We start from the raw sequence: 22,249 nt of genomic DNA on the forward strand, positions 1-22,249 counted from the left end.
AATTTTTTTAAAGTGTGTAGAGCCAACAAAGAGCATGATTGGTTGTTGTTTTTTTTAATTACTCAATTCCTTCATGTAACTTTCCATAACTGAATAGAAGCTCTGCATGTAGAATGGATGGCAGGGTAGAGATTAAACCAGAGCTGACAAACTCTCGTTGGAGAGCTACAAGAGCTACAAGAATCATTAGGTCTGTCATTTTGTTCTCTACCCACAGTGTTCTGCAAAGATATTATAGCATGGGCACCCACTGACTTGAGATTTCTGTAACACCTGGACCCAGATAGGAAAGGGGTAGTAATGACAGTTCCATGATTATTCCCTTTCTGGTCAATTTCAATCAGTTCCTTAATGTGACTTTAATGATGTTTTTTAGTGTTCATTCCTTTTTATTTTTTTAATGCTATACCAATAGCATTTCCATTCAACCACTGTGATTTTTTTCATTAGGATGATTATAATGGAAGATGACTCTCAGTGGAAATGTATGAGACACTCTTGTTATCCATGCGCCATTGTTACTCTACACTAATTGCTCCAGTCTGTCATGTGAATGAGTATTTAAGGAGGTTTTAATCCCTGAACCACCACATTCATTGCAATTCTGTATGCTAAAGATCCTTACGACGTTATAGTGATAAAATTGGTAACGTGGCACACATGCCCAGATCTTCTAAAATTTAAACATAGTTAAAGTGTTTGGATGCATTTTAATTTGTAAGTTATTTGTTCCTCAAATAAATTGATGTGCACTGGGTTATAGTTTGGAATAAACTTTATAGTTAAAGTTTCACAAATACAGCCTAAGAGAGGACTGAATCCTTTTGCTGATTTCCGGCTCTAACTTGCAAGCCTTGCTTCAATTAAGTTCCTGGTAAGGGTAGGCAGTTATGAATCATGTCCAACTATCACGGCTCCTTGCTCCTATGAGAAAGATGTCAAATGCACTGAACCCATCAAGGCAGGGATGTAGGTCATTAACTCAACTCTAGGTCTGAAAGCATTTTGAAAACTGGGTCAGTTCATCAAAAGTGCAAACATGACATGACAGAGCCTGTTGCTAAAACGGAAGTGTACAATTACAAGTCACATCAAAAGTAATCAATGCAGTTCATTATACAATCTGTTGTTTGGGGCGACTACTGCAAAGTTCAAAGTAAAAAATATACTTGTCTCTATCTAGGAATGATAAAAAGGTTAGAATGAGAAGATGGCGACATTATCAAAGAGTTGTAAATATATGACATACTGAGCTGGCATTTTTGAAAGTTTCTCTTGCAGCATAGAACTTCTATCACCATAGCAATGAAGTCTACAAAGACTGTATTAATTAGATGCGAATGGCTGCAAGGGAAATAGAACCTTTTAGTTTTTGAGAACCAGAGCTTAAACCTGATCTATTACAGAATATGCTATGGAAACCACATCGTCAGTTGAGCGTACTGAATTTGATATACCGTCTCGAAAGGAAAGGTCATTTGAGTTGGCATGATTACAGTTGTTTGGAAGTAGGTGTGAAACTACCAGTACTAAATAAAGTTAAGTGATGATAGCCCTGCAAGTATTAAAACGTACAGATACCATAAAAGGATCCATACAAAAATGACAGAAAATGTACATATGGAAGGAGAGTGGAGTTCCAAGAGCCCATCCGCCATGAACGATTGATGAGTTGGGAAGGCAATCATACGAAATAGTTCCGTCATAATCCTACATAAGAGTTTAAGCAACAATTTTTAACGTTTAGGTCAACTTTCGGTAAGTTACACATTTCTGAAAATGTTGAAATCTATCGTCTTGAACATAGTTTGCATAGAAAGAACTCAAACTCATGTCAAGCTTGGTGGAAAATTGAGGAGAGGCAGATCAAGAAGATTCCCTCAACTCCATTCTTCCTGGTTTTTGGCCCCTTAATAGCAACAGCAGGTCAAAGTTAGTTTATGGAAGCAAAGGCCCTTGGATGCTTTTCCAAACAAGTTCTAACCTTCTGGAGTATGCAGCTTGGTTTCCTCCAGCGTCATACAGAAAATCTCTGCAGCACCCACTTCCACATAGAGAACTTTGGAGTAGGGGCACCTGGGAGGCTCAGGCAGTTTAGTGTCTATCTCTTAATCTCAGTTCAGGTCTTGTCTTAGGGTCCTGAGTTCAAGCCCCACATTGGGCTCCACACTGGGCACATAGCCTACTTTAAAAAAAAAAAAAAAAGGAAAAAAATGAAACTTTGGAGTAGGACTTCTTTCCACTGGCCAACGACCACAGATACGCCAGTTTAGGCCTGCACCTGTACACAGCTATGTGAATTATAGAGATCTCAAGGAATTGTGTGCACTTTGCCATACCCCTGCTTATAAGGTTCAGTACATCAACATAAGCATCGACAAATTTAAATGAACCCTCCTTAATTACCTTTGGGTCTTATTGCTTAAAGCTGGATCAAAATGGCAACTATAGTGAATTCTCACAATAATGGCATTGCCATTTCTGTTTTTAATGTTCTTTGCTCTCTAGGGTCCCTAAACCTAAAGAATATTAGTCCCAAACTGCCTGCATTAAAAACAAAAACAAAAACAAAACCAGTGGGGCACCTGGGTGGTTAAGTGTCTACCTTCGGCTCAGGTCATGATCCCAGGATCCTGGGATTGAGCCCCACATCGGGCTCCCTGCTCAGCAGAAAGCCTGCTTCTCCCTCTCCCAAGCCCCCTGCTTGTGTTCCCTCTCTTGCTCTGTCTCTCTCTGTCAAATAAATAAAATCTTAAAAAAAAAAAAAATTTAAAAACCTGCCATGGAAGAGAATGAAAAGGACAAGAGAGAAGGTTTTCCCAATTCTTGGATGCAATTTTCTCTGAAGTCAGCTTTTCCTTTGCACCATGTGTATAATTTCAGCCAAAGAGGTTCTATGAACAATTGAGATGTTCAAGAACGCTTCATATAAGTCTTGAAGATGAGTAGAAAATTTTCAAGACTGTATATTAGGTATATGTACATTGGGAACACTTGGGACCGGAGGAGAATCTAGCAGTGGTCCTGCGATGGAGGAGAAGTTTGCTACCAGAATGCAGGAAAGAGGAAGTCTAAGAGCCCCCACAGGGAAGTAGCTTGCCACATTCAGGGAACTGGAGACAATGCCATGCGATTTAAGCATTGGGAGACTGCATATATGAAATAAGTGAAAAAAATGGATGGAAGGGTGCTTCCTAGGTACCAAACACCCTTCTTAGCATTTATACCCATTATCTTACATATCGATGTAATCCCCATAGCAACACTGTGAGACATGTACTATTATATCTCTGTGTTGCCTACTATAAAACTAAGGCACAAAGACATGCAGATTCATGAGTAGAAGGGCTTCAGACACTGACAGTGGGGTTCCAGTACATGATCATTAACTCTGGGCTACAGTGGCCTTTCAATGAGCTCGTGTAGGTAGACCTCTCCATCAAGAAACCTCTCGCCCGCTCTGTAAAAATCTGGGGGAAGACATCATAGGATGTCTCAAAACTACTGTTGAAACTGCAAGAGATCATTTGGAATCTAAGTAGTAAGGAGATTAAATTCAAACAATAAAGATGACTCAAAGCAAAGAACCTAGTCAGGTAGCTCTTTCAACCATCAGGGAAAGGCTGATGGGTACATCACTACGATGTCCGTGGGAATGGAGAGAAAGGGATGATTTAAGAGACATTCAGGAGACACATTTGCTAGGACTTAGTAACTAAATAGTTGAAGGCTTTTCATTTGTTTCTTTTAATTTAATATCTGGACCATCCCTATTCTTGTTAGTTATCTCATTTCTTAATGTTTATTCAAAGTCTGAAGAGTCCAAACCTAGATGTTGTCCTTCAAGCCATTCAGATATCTCTCTCTCTCTTTTTTTTTTTTCTATTTCTTCTAACTTCAGCCTGAAGCCAAGATTGGGAGGTAAGAACAGGGAGAGTCCCCATTATTGAAATCTTCACACTCACACTCAACGTGTGTTTCTTGAGACTAAGTATTTTTTTGTCAAGTCCAGTCCTTTCCTGATGCTGCCACTAGGACACCTCTAGTGCCTCAATTCAACCATCAGGGTGTGAATTTGCACCTTAGAGACCTTTTCTAGGACACCATTTCTGATCTTGAGAGAAAAAAGCCTCCCTGCAGGAATTAAAATTTTTCTACCTTTTTCCACAAAGCGCTGGTACTGGAAAAGTGTTTACTGGGTTCCCTTTAAAGTCTCCAGTATTACCTTTGACAACATCCTAGTGAACCCCCAGACGGAAAGCTGCCCTTCTCAATCAACCATGCTCTCCAACCCTCCACAAAAGGTAAGGGAAAGGCCTATTCCAGTGTAGGACTGGCCCTACACGATGAAAAGTTTCATCGTGTGTACCCCGTGCCATGATAAGTAATGATAGGTATCTTAGAAGTACACCCCAGGGCCAGCTTCCTCCAATAGAGCTGTTAATAGCACTTCTTCTCTCAATTAAATATGTGAAGAGTCATGGCACGTTGTAGTTCACCCATCACAGTTTTCGAAGGACAGCACATAAAATCTGTGGAACAAAGCTCCATTGAAAAGAAGTAACAAAATTCTCTTTCACATTCCACAGATTGTTTTGAAATTACCCTTGTCAGAGTACTTCTTTCTAAATTACGCTTACTTGTCATAATTATGTATTTCCCACCATTCCTGGGATAGTAAGCTACTTCCAAAATGCTTAGCAAATGGGGAAAAAATTAGAAAATGAATCCATTACTCTTTTTTATCTGAAAGTACTTGAGATGATTGCCACATATATTTACTTTTGCTTTTGCAGAAAAGAGTGGAGGGCAACTTAAAAATAGGCTCAGAACATTTTAAGAGAAACAAAAAAGCAATAAGGAAGGAAATTTGTGGATAGATTAGCAAGATGGAGAAGGAATGAGTTTAGAATGTATAGAGTTTTCCATAAAAATCTGAGAACTTAAATAGAAATTATTCGCAAATTAGATTTTATTTACTAGTAATCAGCACACGGACAGAAACATTTATTATCACTTTCAAAAGGTCAAACTGTAACAACCAGGGTGTTAAAGCTAACAAAGTTTTCAAATGGTTAAATAGAGAAAGGACACTGAATATAATGAACAAATTCCTTGTTACAATTTGGGCGGTAATTTTCACAGAGATGTGTCTTTTGATATTTTTCATTGCAGAACGAAATGGAAAGGCATTGCAGGGGATTTCAAGGGGCAACGATTTAAAATATTCTGTTTGCATGCCTTGAGAGTCCTAAATTTAGGTGGTAGATTTTTATTTTTTTTTAATTGTATTTATTTATTTGACAGACAGGATCACAAGGAGGCAGAGAGGCAGGCAGAGAGAGAGGAGGGAAGCAGGTTCCCTGCTGAGCAGAGAGCCCGATATGGGACTCGATCCCAGGACCCTGAGATCATGACCTGAGTGGAAGGCAGAGGCTTAACCCACTGAGCCACCCAGGTGCCCCCAGGTGGCGGATATTTAGATTACCCAGTGAAATATTTGGACTGAACTTCCTTCAAGTATATTCCCGTAAATACGTTTCTGAGAGGAAAACCCAGGAAAGTAAGGAGGAACTATGAGTTGAAAAGGGGGCAGAAAACACATACATGATCTGTTTGCTGGTGGAAGCTCTGGGGTAAAAGAAGGGAAGGAGGGAAATGTAAAAAGGAAGTGAGATTTGTTAAGTTGAATTGTCCAAAGCCCTAAAAAAATTAAAAGTTTAACCAAGAGAAGATGTGCATCAGGTTTTTAATAAGCTTCTCTCTTAAGCCATTTAAATTAACAGTCATAACATTTACAGATTTTTTTAAATTGCAGAAATGTTGCATTTATTCAAAAATGCATAACAGTGATCATGATGTGAAAAACACCTCCTCCCGTTGCCTCCTCCACCCCCCCTCTGCCCAGCCTGCCTCGTTTTTTGCACGTGTCACATGACCAGATCTTCTGCAGTTAGAGAATGTATCTACCTTCCCGTCATGTTTTGATTAAAGACAAATGTCAATTAATGAAACAATCATTCTAAATAAAAATTGCCTTCCTATAATTCTATATTAAATTTTCAAACATTTCCCTCACTCAGGGGATTATGTAATGTGGCTTATCTGTAAGTTTCCCTGCAATGATTAATATTCAGGAAAAAGTTCAAACTTAGTTAAAAATCAGTTAAAATTAAATAACTGCTTCGTGGAAACCATTCATTTAATGAAGGATATTTTTTAAACCCCTGCAGCATGAACTGTCCTTTGGGGGATAAGTAAAGCTTCCTAGGACTTCTAATGTTCATTCCATAGGTGTTTGTGGAACTTATCAAATATTCAAAGTGCAAACATACACATCTTTGCTCTATCAATATTTATAGCCTGAAAACACATTATTGTTGCAAATATGTCAGGACAATGAAAAATACCCATTTACAATGGGAATATATAACAAAGGGCAGTTGAACAACATAATTTATTTCTATCATTTATTGAATGGCTCATAAGTAATAAGAATGAAGCTACAACTAAGTTATGAAGGTCATTTCCTCTCATGTATGAAAAAACATAAATTGTTTATATCATTATCTGCTGTAAAACATCCTGCCCATTGAGGATTCCTGGAAATTAGGAGCCTGGTGTGTGGGCTCTATACTGCATAAGTGCCCCCAAATTGGCTTTCCGTTGGCCATGGTCATGTGCAGATTTCTCTGTGCTTGCAAGAATGCGGGCATGGTTCGGATTAAGTGTTTGTGTTTTTCTTAATTCAAATTTGTGTCAATATCATCGCAACCTGCCGCAGATGTAGTCAATCTCCATCTGATCAGAAACAGATTAGAACCCGGGAGCTATCATTAGGATAGATGATAAATAATAACCACTGGCATTTATATTATTGGTGATCATTTTAAAGTACACTTTAGAAGTATCATTTTCAGGATACTTTAGAATGCTCCTTTTTAAAAGACTCTCAAGGGGCACCTGATGTCTCCGTCAGTGAAGCGTCTGCCTTCGGCTCAGGTCATGATCCCAGGGTCCAGGGATGGAGTTTCATATCGGGCTCCCTGCTCAGCGGGGAGTCAGTTTCTCCCTCTCTCCCTCTGCTCCTGCTTGTGCTCTCTCTTTCCAAGATAAATAAAAATCTTTTAAAAAAAAAAAATAAATAAAAAAGACTCTCACATAAGCGTTACTATTCCATTTTAACACTTGAGCAAACATGAGTTCAGAATGGCATTCTTTGACGAAAGTCCCACAACCAAGAAGCATGTAACCAGGAGGGCAAGACTCTAAATTCCTGGATTCACCCACTTTCCCCTACATCATGCTTCCTTTCCAGTCCTAATACAAGTCACTGACACTTACTGCGTGTTGAACCAGTTTGTATGGGCTGTTCCCTTTAATCTTTTCAACTGTCCTTAGAAGTAGGTCCTTAACCTATATTACATATTCGTGGACAGAAGTTCGGAGAAGCTCAGAAACTCCTCAAAGTAGCAAACATGGGATTTGAGACTGGGTATCCTTTAATCTAGAGCCTGTAGTTTTGAACGATACAGTAGAGAGAGCAATATTGTTACCTAGGCCTGAGTTTCTTAACTGTTAATGTCTGCACGTGTCCTCCCTGGAGTTTCCATGCAGATCCTTTCTCTCTTCTTTTTTCTCTATGAGAGAGAGAGAGCGAGAGAGAGCACGAATGCCTGTTTGGAATGGAGGGGAGGGAACAGAGGGAGAGCAAGAGAAACTACAAAGCAGCCTTCATACCCAGCATGGAGCCCGACTCGGAACTCGATCTCACGACCCTGAGATCGTGACCTGAGGCAAAACCAAGAGCCGGACACTTAACGGACTGAGCCACCCAGGCGCCCCATGTGCAGGTTCTTACTCAGTAAGGAATACTGGGTGACTCCAGAAACTGCCTTGGCCTCATACTCACAGGTGATGCCAATGATCTCTGTCACTTAAACTCTATCACCTGGTGGTTTTATACACATAATTTAGAGATGCTTTTCTTCTTAATTCATTTTTGAGCTGCATTTCTCTTCTCTTCCTTTCTCTCTCTGTCCCTTTCCTCTTTTACATCTTATCCTAACTATATCAACACCTTCATCTTGAGTGAAAATTGCTCGTGATCAGTGATACTGAGGGAATAAATTATTGCTTCCATATCTGATTTTTATCGATGGTGTAGAGAAGACCCCCTAAAAATGCCCACATCTTAATTCCTATGACCTGTATGTCAAGTTGCATAACATAGGGATAATACAGGGAAATTAAAGTGGCAAATGGAATTGAGAATGCTCATCAGCTGACTTGGAGGGGAGGTGGGTACCCTGGCTTGAAGTTTAGCTAAGCTACATGCATTTTATTTGGCCACGGGGCCTGTGGAGGCCTTACCCTGACCTTAACTCCTCATGCAAACATTTGCCCAAGATAACAGCCCCCTGCGTTACCAAAAATGCCAGTTCCTGCTATGACTTCTCCAGCAGCTTTGGTAATCAAAATGCTTCCCTCCCCTGTGGAGCTTTTCCCTTGAATGCTGCTTTGTAAAACCCCAGGGGAGCTACCAAAACTGTTCTTTTTGGTTTGGATTGACTAATCCAGCCTATCCCGGGAAACACCAAAGCACTCCACCACCAGCAGGAATAAAGGCATGTGTTCCTGGTCCTGAGGTTCTCTGCACACATACTGCTTGACATCCCTACATGGGCCCTCAAGGCATGCCATGTACCTCCTCTAGGACCTCTCAGCAATAAAGGTCTCTATTTCCCAATTTCTCTTGTGATTTGTTGTTGAAACTCAACTCACCATATAACAAATGTTAATTTGATAGCCATGACACCAAGATTCCCCAAGTGGGTCCAGTGTAATCTCAAAGGGTCTTATGGGTAGAAGACAGAGGTGAGAAAGAGAACAAGAGCTGATGGAAGTATAAGAGACACATGACCTCCTTTTTTTGGCTTTGCAGATGGTGGAAGAGGGAAGGAAGAGACATCTAGAAGCTAGAGAAGACAAAGCAATAAGTCTTCCCAAGAGCCACCACAAGGACGGCAGCCATGACAACACATTGCTCAGCCCGGGGAGATCCACTTCAGCCTTCTGTCCTCCAAAAAGTAAGGTAACAATTTTGCACCATTTAAGCTACTACCTTTATGTAATTTGTTACAGTCCTGACAGAAAACTAACACACTAAGATATTTCACTGTGTGAGGTCTGCCCTCCAATCTCGGAGACATGGGTTATATATACATTTTCATGTAGAAAAGAGAGAAAAAAAATCTACAAAGATGCCCTTATCTAATTATAAAAAATCTATTTTCTTCAAGTGAGAATTATCACTGGCAGGTGGGCAACATGCTTTGATTTCTCTTTTCTCATAATAACACAACATAAAGTGAAAAATATTAAAAAGCAGGAGAATGGGGTGCCTGGGTGGCTCAGTGGGTTAAGCCTCTGCCTTCGGCTCAGGTCATGATCCCAGGGTCCTGGGATCGAGCCCCACAATCAGGATCTTTGCTCAACAGAGAGTCTGAGTCCCCCTCTCTCTCTGCCTACTTGTGACCTCTCTCTCTCTGCCAAATAAATAAATAAAACCTTTTAAATTAAAAAAAAAGCAGGAGAATGTAGAAAACTGTAGGGAAAGAATCAAAAGAGTGTTGGAAACCTAGACTAGCACTGAGTCAATGGACTCACACAAGAACTAGTCTACCACAGGTGCCCAAACGCTGTGTTGACTTGGCTATGTCGTTGTGCAAACAGTGCTTAGAAAGTTACTGCCTTTCTCTGCCTCTTGCGCTCCCTTTCCTAGAGTCCTGGGGTCCAGGAGGAAGTCATGCTCGCCCCTCTCTGCAGACCTTGAACCAACAAGGTAAAATGCATATAAATGCGCATGATAGGGCTTCCACTAAGTTTTGTACGTACAGCACGTCCCTAACCTACGTAGTTATTTACAATCTCATCTGTTGCCCTTAGTTAACAAAATGCCTCACTTATCGTTAAATTGTGCCAGTTTTCATTTTAAAGGGAAAATGTCATCCCTCTTGTAACTGATTTTTTAAAATAAGAGGTAAGGAGAAACACAATACTTGGGTCAATTATCTAGAGGTTCTGAGTTCAGGATGCTGTTTAACTTAACACATGGCCACAGTGGGGCATCTTGCTCTCTCTGTCCTGAACTGGACCTGGGCAGGGTCTGGCCTCCCCATGCAGCACAGCTGGATTCCCTTTGCTTCTGCTCTAAGCAGATGAGTATAGAAGATTCGCCCCCCTTCTATTCCACCCACACCTCTCTTCCCTCCTTCCTCCTTTTTCACTCTGATTGATCTTTCACGATGTAGCCCTTAATGGAGATTTTTATCAGACTTAATAAAAAGCCTTTTATAAATTGGCATAAATGGATTTTTGTTAATTGTAATGAACAATTCTTTGATAAAAGCTTTATTTTCCTGTGTGCATTTATACCTCAAGTCTTGGAAAGCCCTAAAAGGAAATTACAGTATGAAATTCTGACACTGAACTTTGGTGCTTGGTCTCAATCACATCTTAGTAGTGTGAAAACTCAACCTAAATCATAAATCATAAAACTTTTTTGTGTTCTTGTAATGGATCATATGCCAGCACATATATTAACAGTGATTTAGTGAGGGGCACAATCACATAAAAGACACACAAGATAAAAATTGATAGTAATGTGGACCACTCTACTTCTAGGTTATTTTTTTTTAAACTTTTATTTATTTATTTGACACAGAGAGAGAGAGATCACAGGTAGGCAGAGATGCAGGCAGAGAGGGGGAAACAGGCTTCCTGAGGAGAAGAGAGCCCAGTGCGGGGCTTGGTCCCAGGACCCTGAGATCATGAGCTGAGCCAAAGGCAGAGGCTTAACCCACTGAGCTATTCAGGTGCCCCACTTCTAGGTTATTTCTAAAAATATACAAGCTACACTATTATTAGTACCTTTAGCAACTGCCTCTTAACATTTCCCATCTGTGAGAATTGTCTTGTCTTACCCTGAAGTTTGATATCTAAGATTACATTGACGTCCCTCATGGATTTCAGGCTTGTGTTGAAGCTGACACCACCATATGTGTCAACTACCAAGTGTCCAAGTTCAAAGTCATTTTTCCAAGGCAACCCCCAGTCTTGCCTTGCTCTGTCCTAAACTTGCATCAGACCTAATGCCTTTGGATTTTAGTAAGGTTAAGTGTTTTGATACAAATGTAGGTTAAAATATTCCCAGCAGATTGGAAGGACAGAAATGCAGAAGATCCCCTATGGATGGAACAAAATTTAGCTTGAACCCTTCCAGCAGAGGTGCTAGAGGAGAAATAATAGAAAAACCTGGAAATGGAAACAGAATTCAATTTGCCTAGGCAGGTAAAGCATTGTAATTTGTGTGTGCCACTTACACACTCCCTTGTAGACTGGCAAACAGACACAAGTCAAATATATGCTTTATTGCCATGATAATATAAATGATACAACTTCCATACCATTGTGTTAAGTCTAAAGTCAGGAAAGGAAATGTTTTCTAGGGGAAATGATGACAATTGGGTAGCATCCACGTAGCCAATGCCGTATGGAGGGAACCAGCTGTAGGAGAGAAAGAAAACAAGCTCAGCTTCAACCTTCTCTTGAGTCTTCTTTCGAGGACTTTTTATGATCTTAGCAATGATTTCCCTTTGGAAAACTGATTACCAGCCCCTTTCATTTTCATGATTAATACTTACAAAAAGAAACCATTCAAGTATTAGTTACAAAAGTAACAAGATTTGTGGGATTCTACTGCATTGTATTTTCAGAACTTCTAGAGAATTTTTGATTATGTCTTTATGCTTAATACGTTATCGAGATGGATGGTGGGATAGAAATATTTCTGAGCATAAACTTTCTCCTCTCTCTTTGTCAAGCTGTATTTGTATAGCAGGTAATGAACGCTGATTTCAAAATTTATATATGAGAATCACTCTATTCAATTATATTCAATTAGTTTTATGAATACAATTGTCTCAAAATCAAAGGCTGCCTTATGGTTTGAATGTTTGTGTGCCCCCAAAATGCATAGGTTGAATCCAAATCACCACAGTGACGGTAATAGGAGATGGGACTTCGGGAGGTCATTAGATCATGATGGTGGATCCCCAATAAATTGGATTAGTGCCTTTATAAAGGAGGCTCCAGAGAGATCCTTTGGTCCTTCCACAAGATGCCAAATCCAATGATGACATGATCTTAGACTTCTCAGCCACCAGAACTCTGAGAAATTAATGTTCATTGTCTGTAAGCCACCTGTTCTACAGTATTTTGTTAGGGCAATGCAAATGAACTAAAACAAGTATATTCTGACTTCTACATGCCATCAGGGTATAAAGGGCCTTACACAGTTCTGTTTCAGTGATGGAGGTCCTTCAAATCCTCTTCCATGCCAACTAAGGACAAAGGCCAATGGGTGAGACTGGGCGTTCTTTTGCCCAGTTGGTTGTGAGTGCTCCTTATTGCCATTAGTCTCTCAAGTCTTGCTTTATTCCACCTCTACACAGAAGCAGGGCCAGATCCTAGAAGACTTCCCTCTCCCTACTCTATTAAAATCTAATCCCTTTCTTTCTAACTCCTTGACCTCAAAGATTTTCTCCTTCTTCCTCCCTTCTCAGACCCAGCTAGCTTCATTTTCTCAATAGGCTTTGGCTTTTACAAAATAGAGGTCAGACCTTGACTTTTTACTACACCTGCATTCTGCCCTGCCAAAAAAATTCCTGAAGCAATGAAGCCTAAAAACAACTATAATTTGTAGAATGCTGGAGCAGAAAATACAAACACCAAAATACAAATTATTCTTTAAGTAAATTACGCAGTAAACATTTTAGCTTCATAAAATTTTTAAAACGAATGTTATCTGGGCATACATTTTTTACCCCCAAAATGAGCATAACTGATAGAATTTCCTAATTTTAAAGCACACCCCAGTCAGTAATAAGTCCTTCAAAAAATTCAGGAAGTCAATTGGAACATTTTAAACATATGTTCTCATACGCTTTCTTATTTAGTGTGACAATATTCTTTACATCATGTGATCCTTTCATGTAAAACACCCTAACACTACAGTAGGCTAAATCAACCAGAAACTAAATAAAAATATATAAACCCATATTTGATACAACAAAGAAAAACAAGGTTATCAAAGAAGTTATGTTTTCTATAAAATAAAATTTAAAAAAATAAGCACATTTTCCTCACCAGAGGCTCAGAGGCACTGATGTATTATGTTGTTGAGATTTGAAAGTCTCGTTCCGGCTGTGATTAACACTCTTGCATATAACAAGCAATGCCTTACAAATGAAAATCTATTTTCCTTTCTTTCCCTCCATTTTCCTTGCTTTCTCTCAACTCCCACTTAAAATTCAAGTAGGGTTTTTTTATTACTAAGGTCACATTATAAAATAGCACATAAGATGAAAGTAATAGAGTGTAGCCAAAGAGGGGCGTGAAAATGAACACATCAGAAGCCAGCATCAGTTGCATGCAGTTTCAGAGGTGTTCGTTCTCATTGGATCTTGAAGGTAGGCTGACAGGAACAATCAGTTGCCTCATAGATCACTGACAGAACCTCGGGAAGACAGATGACATCCAGAAGAGCAACCCCACAGAAATTAAACAAAGCGCTGCAAGAACAATTAACATCTTTGGGGATAAAAATGCCAAGGAGGAACGTTGCTAATTTTAGGGCACAAAACGAAGCCTAAATGACATCTTCATCTCAGTGGCAGTTAAGCCCATAAAAGACACACAGTGATTCTACAAGTCTAATCATGTGTTTTCATATCGTATCTTTTTACAATGTATAGTCAATTTCTGATCAGTCGCAGGGAGATGAACTTGCATGTCTCAAGAACACCCATAAACGTATGTGGTATGGATCATTTTAACCCTTACTCCACCCCCAAGACAGATCGGTAAACAGTGGCACTAACTTCCTGAGACGAGTGGAGTCAGGAAGAAGTTCCTTCCCACTGTGGATGGAGATGACTCAGCATCTGGAGAGTGAAATTTGGAAGCTTTAGAAAGTTCCCTGGGGGCAGGGTGCTGTTATATTCTTAAAGCATGAAAAAAAAAAAAGGTGAAGTTCAGCAAATCTTAAACCTATAAAAATGCTTTAATATGATATAATGAAAAACTGTATTAGTTATTGAGATCCCAAAGTTTGTAACATAGTTGAACTTTGTCTTTCTATTTTCACTGAAAACAGTTAAGACGTAGAAGATTACATATTTTGAGTATTGAAATTTATATAGGTGGATTCCACTCAAGCAGTATTTTAAAAATATAGTTATGTTTTCGGGGGGTGTGGTATTTTTCTTTCATGATGATTTGTGATCTTATTTTCTAATGCAGCCCCATACTAGAAGGGGAAACAAAGATACATATATGTTGGGGGGGGGTCTAAAATAAGAAAAATCAGATGAAAGCAAGTGGTCCCCTGGGAAGTTCCTTTTTATTTTTTAAAAGATTTTTTATTTATTTGACAGAGAGAGACACAGCAAGAGAGGGAGCACAAGCAGGGGGAATGGGAGAGGGAGAAGCAGGCCTCCCGCCCAGCAGGGAGCCGGATGCAGAGCTCCATCCCAGGACCCTGGGATCATGACCCAAGCCGAAGACAGCCATTCAATGACTGAGCCACCCAGGTGCAAACCCCCCCAACCCCCCACCTGGGAAGTTCTTAAAGTTAGCCCATCTCGTGTGCCACTGATGACTGCCCCCCCAAAAAAAGAAAGAACAAAAATCTCATCACTTAACCCCATTCCCTATAACATAAGAATAATGTAATATTAAAGTGTTTTAGCTAATATGGATTTTTATTAAAAAATACCTATATCATCACTAACTATACCACCTTTTGACTGTAGATTATTGCAAAGTGCAAATTAAATGTCCTCATATCCACATCTCCAATGAACTACTAACCAGCATGTAATTAAACTTTGTAAAACCACAGCATATTCTATGATTTTCTTGTTATTTTAATACAGAGAAATCTTCAAACAATACTTAACTATATAACATGAAAATAAAGCATTGATTAATCATGGCTTAAATCTGGAAATCCAGGTTGTCTGAATGAAATTTTTTCAAATAATTTGTCTAATATTTTGATCATTGTCAGTAAGTATTATTTTATAGTTTTTATCACATAATAAAACTGAAGTGTGAGATTATTTGCTCATGTGGCAGATATTGCGACTTTGCTCACATCAAACTAAACTCATTCAGTGAAGTAGCCCAATCACAAACATAGATAGGCAGTGATCTAATTAAGGAGAAATTTCTGGAACCAAAAATTTGATTTATTTATACATCTAACCCTGGCATCCTGTAACCTTTTCTTATCAGCTCTTCTACAATTCAAATCTAAGTAAATTAAAACCTCATCCAGAGAAGGTCCTGTCACTGCAAGACTATATATGCAGAGATGATGCTTTAAGACCAGAGCTGACGGGGTGCCCAGGTGGCTCAGTTGGTTAAGCGGCTTACTTCGGCTCAGATCATGATTCCAGGGTCCTGGGATCGAGCCCCGCATCGGGCTCCCTGCTCAGTGGAAAGCCTGCTTCTCTCTCTCCCTGTCTCCCTGCCCTTCTGCTTACTTGTGCTCTCTCTCTAGCTCTCTGTCAAATAAACAAATAAAATATTTAAAAAAATGGTCTCTCTCATAAGACATCTCTGTGATATTTGGAACAGAAAAAAATGCATACTTATTAAAATGTGAACTAATGTTATGTGTAAATAATCTTAAAAAAAAAAAAAAAAGACCAGAGCTGTCATTGGCTTTACTCACACCATTAAAGGTGTTCATTAATACATGCCTGTTGCTTAACAGTAAAACACCTTTCCTACCTTGCTACGGAGTAAGATAAGTAATAAAGTTTTCTAGTTGAAGTTTCCCAATTAATGAGTGGATGCTAATAGATTACAGAGAGGATAAACATAATTGAATGTATCCAAGTATATGTTTAGAAAGCCATAAAAGAAGGCGCCTGGGTGGCTCAGTGGGTTAAGCCTCTGCCTTCGGCTCAGGTCATGATCTCAGGTCATGGGATAGAGCCCTGCATCGGGATCTCTGCTCAGCGGGGAGCCTGCTTCCCTTCCTCTCTCTCTCTGCCTGCCTCTCTGCCTACTTGTGATCTCTGTCAAATGAATGAATAAAATCTTAAAAAAAAAAAAAAAAGCCATAAAAGGAAGATGGCCTTGAAAACACAACAGACACTGAAGAATGCAGGCGTAGGGAAGGAAGGTAGGGGAGCAAAATCGTCCCCAGTTGAGAACCACTAACCTAGGCAGAAGGAGTCTATGGGGGAAAGAGAAATCAAGGAAGGTTTTAATGACCAAAGGGGCAGATGAAAGCAAGGTGCCTGTAGGGTGTGGAAGTTTCGGCAAATAAATGCTAGCTGCCAGATTTTGAACCTGCAGTGATGTGCATAAAAAACTATAAGCTTGTAATCTCTGTAAGTTAGAATTTTTAGATCCTAGGGGACAGAGGTCTGCCAGGAAAAACCAGACCCCTCTAGGCCAGACAGGTAGAGAAAACCGGTTCATGATGCTGCTTGGGAGAAATGCCTCCCCAGTAGGAGGCACCTGCCCCAAATTCACCACAAGACCCACACTCGAGACACCTGCCAGATCTGAAGCATCAGAAGGGAGGAGCCCGAAGAGCCAGACTCCAAACTGCAAAGAACCAAATTCAATTTCACACAAGGAGCAAGGCATGCCAATCAGAATTCCAAGAGAGCTGGATTCACAAAACAGGATGAAGTCAAGCACGGGCTCTATCCGTCTATACTACAGCAAGGTCGATGCCGGATTGGATTTAGCCCCAGTGCTTTTTTTTTTGCCTAACACAGCAGAGGAAAATATCTTCAGGCACAAAACACCCTTCTCTGATGCTAGAAATGTTCTATATCTGACCTGAGAGGTGGTTACATGTGGAGTATAAAACATTCTCAAGTTTCAGATTTTAGTGTACTTTCTTGCATTATGTTATATCTCAACTAAAAATTATAATGATAATAGCAATGACCATAATTACGTATTAAGTGCCTGTAAATCCATCATCCAAAACAAAGCTTAAGTCTTGAAAATATCATGCATCTGATCACCCCACTCCCTCACCACTCCGGCCCCTTTAACTTCTGCCCAAATCCCATGTTCATTATCTCTTTGCTTTTGCTTATATTTAGTTCCATTGTGTCTACTTGTATTCCTGAATTATATATGTAGGCTAATTGTAACAAACTGCTTTTTATTTGAGATGTTCAAATTAGTTCATCTTTCTCACTGTGTGTCAGTATCTTCAAAGTAATGCCTCAAGGTCAGCGGTCTCTAACAATTATTCCCAGTTGCCATTTATTTCATTAACAGATTTCAATCTTGTTCTAAATATATTTTTGAGACCAACTTTTTTGGGGGAGTCTTCCTTTCAGGAAAAGTTGGAGTGTCTTTTCTGCCCTCTATGCATACTATGTTACCTCTAATGGCTATAATCAAATTGTCTTTTATTCCTTGATTTTAATATGATCATATATCAGTCATTTCTTCCATCTCATTAGTTTTATTTTAAACACATTATATATTGTCCCACTTTTATAAATTGTTCGTTAGGACTATAATGGCATTAGTTGGTTCTCATTTGGCTTTCATAGCTCTGCAATCTTATTTCAACATATTCTTTGGTTTTATCAGTTTGTATTTGAACAAAATGACTTACAAAATACCTATTAAGTTCATTTTGTCTGTAAAACAAATCACAATTAGGGAATATGCTTCTGTTTCTTGAATTATGCTTTTTTTCCAGATTAGATCTCTCGACTGCATTTTGCACGCTTTGTAGAAGCTGTTTTTCTCTCTTTCTAGTCTCCTGCATTTAGACTTTCCATTTTCTTTGAAGGAAGGAGGCACATTCTTCTTGATATCATTCACATCTTTTCTAAGACCAGATTCTTCCAAAGATCAAGCCTCAGTTTGACTTCCACTCTTCCCACTTCTCTTTAGCCTGTGGCCATTGGGGTCACGGAGGTGGGGTACCCGCTGGGGTAAGAATGAGCTTGAATTTTTTCTTCCATCTTCCTGAATGGTCACACCTAAGACCCATTCCAGCAAGCCGGTGTTGTAGTTTGTACCTGTGGAATCTTAGTTTATTCCCCTTTCTAAGTAATGCACTAAAATACAGGAAGCCATGAGACATGGCAAAGCCTGGAAAAATTGTAAGCCTGGTAATAACACAAAGACTGAAGAATGGCCAGCCTTGCTTTTGACCTTGATGTAGTGAATGCCTTTGTAGCCATTCTTACTGGGACCAGATGCTGAAACATCTACAGATGTTTCAATTATCCAGAGTAGTCTACCAGTTACCATAGTGAAAAGAAGAAAATAAAATAAATAGAATAAATGTCAACCTTGCTTATGATTTGAAAACAGTGTAATGTTTGCAATGACTAGAGCAGAGAGGAACTGTATGAGGTGCTCTGGTGACTGTCCTGAACCATTTCCACTACTGTTCTGGTTGTTTGGAGATTGTATCTGGCAAAAGCCTCTTTGATAAGGAGCCAGTGAAGTCAAACTATGTTCCAACAGGAGTGACTGACCACATACGTACTTGGAGCACATGCCTCTCCAAGAAGAATGCCTACACTGGGTTTCTTATCTTGAGACTAAGGCTGGATGATAAGGGATAATGGTGATTGGTACCTTTTTCTTCTGCAACTGACACATCCAATACATTAGTTTCTCCATTCTTAATTAAGATCAAAGTCTTTAGTGCTCATATTGATCCCTACAGGCATGTGGCTTCTTAAAGACTGGGTTAAGCTGCTTTTACTTCTCTTAATCCTACAATCTGACTCTGAAGCCCCTTAAAACAGGAAAATCAAGAGAGGACACAAAAAGGGATAGTTCATAACACCAAATGCTTTAAAGAGGTTAAATCAGATGAGGAAAAAATTGGCTTTTGGTTTTTAACCAAAAAACAATGATCTTTGCCAAGTTTTGGGGGAGGCTAGATAGCAGATTGCTAAGTGAACAGGAGATGAATGAACAACATCATGTTCAATGTCACAGGCTGCATGGAAAGGACAGAATTTAGGGAAAAATAAAGAATGAAGGTAATTTTATCTTCCTAAAGATAGGAAAGACGTAAGCATGCTTACGTATTAATGCAATAGTCAAGGGTATTCCATGAGAGAGTGGTTGATCTATGGCAAAAACAAACAGCAGTAATAATAATTTGAGAAAACCCTAACGTCCCTCTAGTTCCATGGAGAGAAGACAAGAAGGCACCTCCCCCCAAAACTAAATAGAGTGATAAAAATCTAGAGCCATCACTAGAATAACCAGGGTGCAGCTAACATTCTTGAGACTAGGAATTTTGTTTTAAGGCCTTTTTAATCACCTAAAAATGCTAAGACTTTCTTATACATATTAAAAAATGTCTACTAAGTAAATAAAACTCCAATGTTCAGTGGCACTGAATAAAGACAGAGTAGTGCAGAAGGAATCAGGCAAACAGGAACAAAACAAAGAAAAGAGCATCCTGGCCCATCTTCACTAGCACATCTACAAGCGCACACCAGGTGTCAATTCCTTTTAATTAAAAAAAAAAATAATAATAAGGGATTTTTTTAATTAACGGTTTTATAAATGTTAAGGCAGGTATTGATTCATGTAACTCCACCACAAGCAGCACAAGGTGAAGTCCCACCACCCCCCAAAACCTCCTTTCTATGCCTTTGTAGTAACAACCTCCACATACCTCTCCGTCCTTGAAACTACTTCCCTGTTCTGCTTCATGATGGGTTTGTCTTTCCAAGCATATCCTGTAAATGGAATCTTATGCCTTGTAATGTTTTTGAAACTGACTTATTCACTCACTCAGTGTGACGTGGAGATTTATGCAGGTTGTAGCTTGCATCAACAGTTAATTCTTTTTATTGTGAAGTAACCCCTCATTGTCCAGATGCATCCTAATTTGTTTCTCCGTTCCCCCATTGAAGGATGTTTGGACTTTTTCTGAGTTTGATTCAGTGATGTCACTCATGGGTAGTCAACCTCTAGAAACGGAGGCCGTGTTTACAAAAACACTGCACACAAACATTTATAGCAGCTTTTTTTCATATTCCCACCAAACTTTTCATGTGAGTTTCATTAAAACATGAGAATTTAATTGTGTATGTATATGTGTAAGTATAGTTATATGCTCTCTATATACAAATACCCATGTGTGTGAAATCTTCAAGTTGACTATGGGGTAAAATAATTATAGCTCTCATTCCAGAGATAGCATCCATCATTCTAATAAACACTTGCTATCTTCATGAAACTACAGTGAAAGGATCTCATCCAGATATTGTTACATTTATCTGAACTGAGCAGGCATTTCCTGTTTCAGCCAAGTTTCTTGTAAACGAAAAGAAACAAAACAGATGTTGCACTCTTACACACTGCAGCCTTAGCCAGGGGTTTCAAATTTCTTTCATTGTTCTTGTTACACATAACAGAAGGAAGCCTCATAATGGGCCCATTTATGAATATTTTTGAAGTACCATAAACTAAATATACTATAGTTGAAGTTAGCATATGGAGGATGATGTGAGAAACTGTCCACAATACCTATCCTTATTTCTATGGGGAGAATGTTTTATAATTTTTCAAAACTACCAATCTGCATGTTGGATTTGCTTTAATAATGATAATGTTTTCTATTTGTATGTCAGTCTTATTCCTATGAACATTCTTTAACCCACATTATGTGATTTTTGTTTTCCCTTCAGTGTCAGTCTCAACTAAGGAAAGATTTACAAACATAAGCACATGGCCCATACCTTTCTGTCTCAAAGATTAAGTCCGCCCAGGAACTGAACTCTTAGAAAATGTTATTGTAGATCATACATGTCTGGAATTAAGGAATGAGACTGTAGAGGTTTTGATTTAGCAAAATACACCAGGATTTCAAGAATCCCTGTTTGTCGACCTTAAGAATTTTGGACATTTTTATCTAAAAACTATACCTTAAGACCCTCAATTATTTCTGCTGATGGCATGATTTTTTGAGGTCTTGATGACTCTGTGCCCAAGAAAAATGATACAAAGGATAAAATTCGTGACAGGTAATCATAGAAAGAAGTTCAAATTATGGTAATATTAATACCACATCTTGGTATTAATCGATACCTTGGTATGATAATCCATACCTTGAAATTTAATGGAGTATTTCTTCCCATATTATACTTTTTAATAGGCTGAGGTCCCCACCCTAGTTATCTTTATAGTTTCTGAGAGAAGGGTCCATATGAACATGAGCTAGGTTTAAATAAATGGTAGAATATGGTCTAGTAAGTGTGGTAACCAGCTGACCCTTAAAAAGCTGGGTCATTTAGTCCATTTCCTCTTATCCCCAATGTAGCTGACTGCAAGATTATTGCCACAATTTTAAGGTTTGCCTGAGAAGAGCTCCTGGGCAAGGTATTAAAAGTGAAGGTGTCCTTCCAATAACTCCAAACTAAAAAATAGAACATCATTTGTTTCCATAACCATCCAGAGCTCAAGGGGTAACTGGTTTCTCTGAAGCTCCTATAATAATGACATGTGTTCTCAGTCTCTGCTCTTAAAGTAAAGGCTTCGATAAATTAATTCATTTATTAGTGCAAATTTCAAACCCAGCTTGATAGATTTTTTTTTAAGGTCATGACCCCTTCCAAAAAAGGGGGGGGGAATGTCATTGTAATTTACATACCCCTTTCCTACTCATCTCCATCTTAGGGGGTACTTGCCCCTGCTTGAGCATCTCCTATCTAATCAAAAGAAATTTTGATTTGTGGAGTCAGACTTGGAAATGAAATCATAGAATGTGATTGACATAGAAAGCTTCAGTGTGAAGATGTTGTTATATTTATTGTGGAGGAATGCCCTAAAATGATGGCCAATTTTTTTTTTTAATGTCAAACAACCTTCTTCTGTCCTCTCCACACATTATCATTCTCATCACATCTGCTAGTATCTCCACTGATAAGTGTTTAAGTAAATCTGATCATCATTGTATCACCTAGAGTGATTTCTCAAATACGGCTGGATTTGGAGATAGATTTTAATAAGAGTTCATTTTAGTCCAGTGGTGTACTTTCTATGAAGACAAAATCATCTTCAAAATAGCCCTGTGTCATAGGGGAGGAAGGAAAGGTGACCTCCTGTTTTCCTGAATAAAAGTGCAAAACACACTGAACTTCCAGTGGTTAAA

The sequence above is a fragment of the Mustela putorius genome, unplaced genomic scaffold, assembly GCF_011764305.1.
Source record: "Mustela putorius furo isolate JIRA1106 unplaced genomic scaffold, ASM1176430v1.1 tig00003932_pilon_pilon_pilon:0A:0A, whole genome shotgun sequence".
Lineage (NCBI taxonomy): Eukaryota > Metazoa > Chordata > Mammalia > Carnivora > Mustelidae > Mustela > Mustela putorius.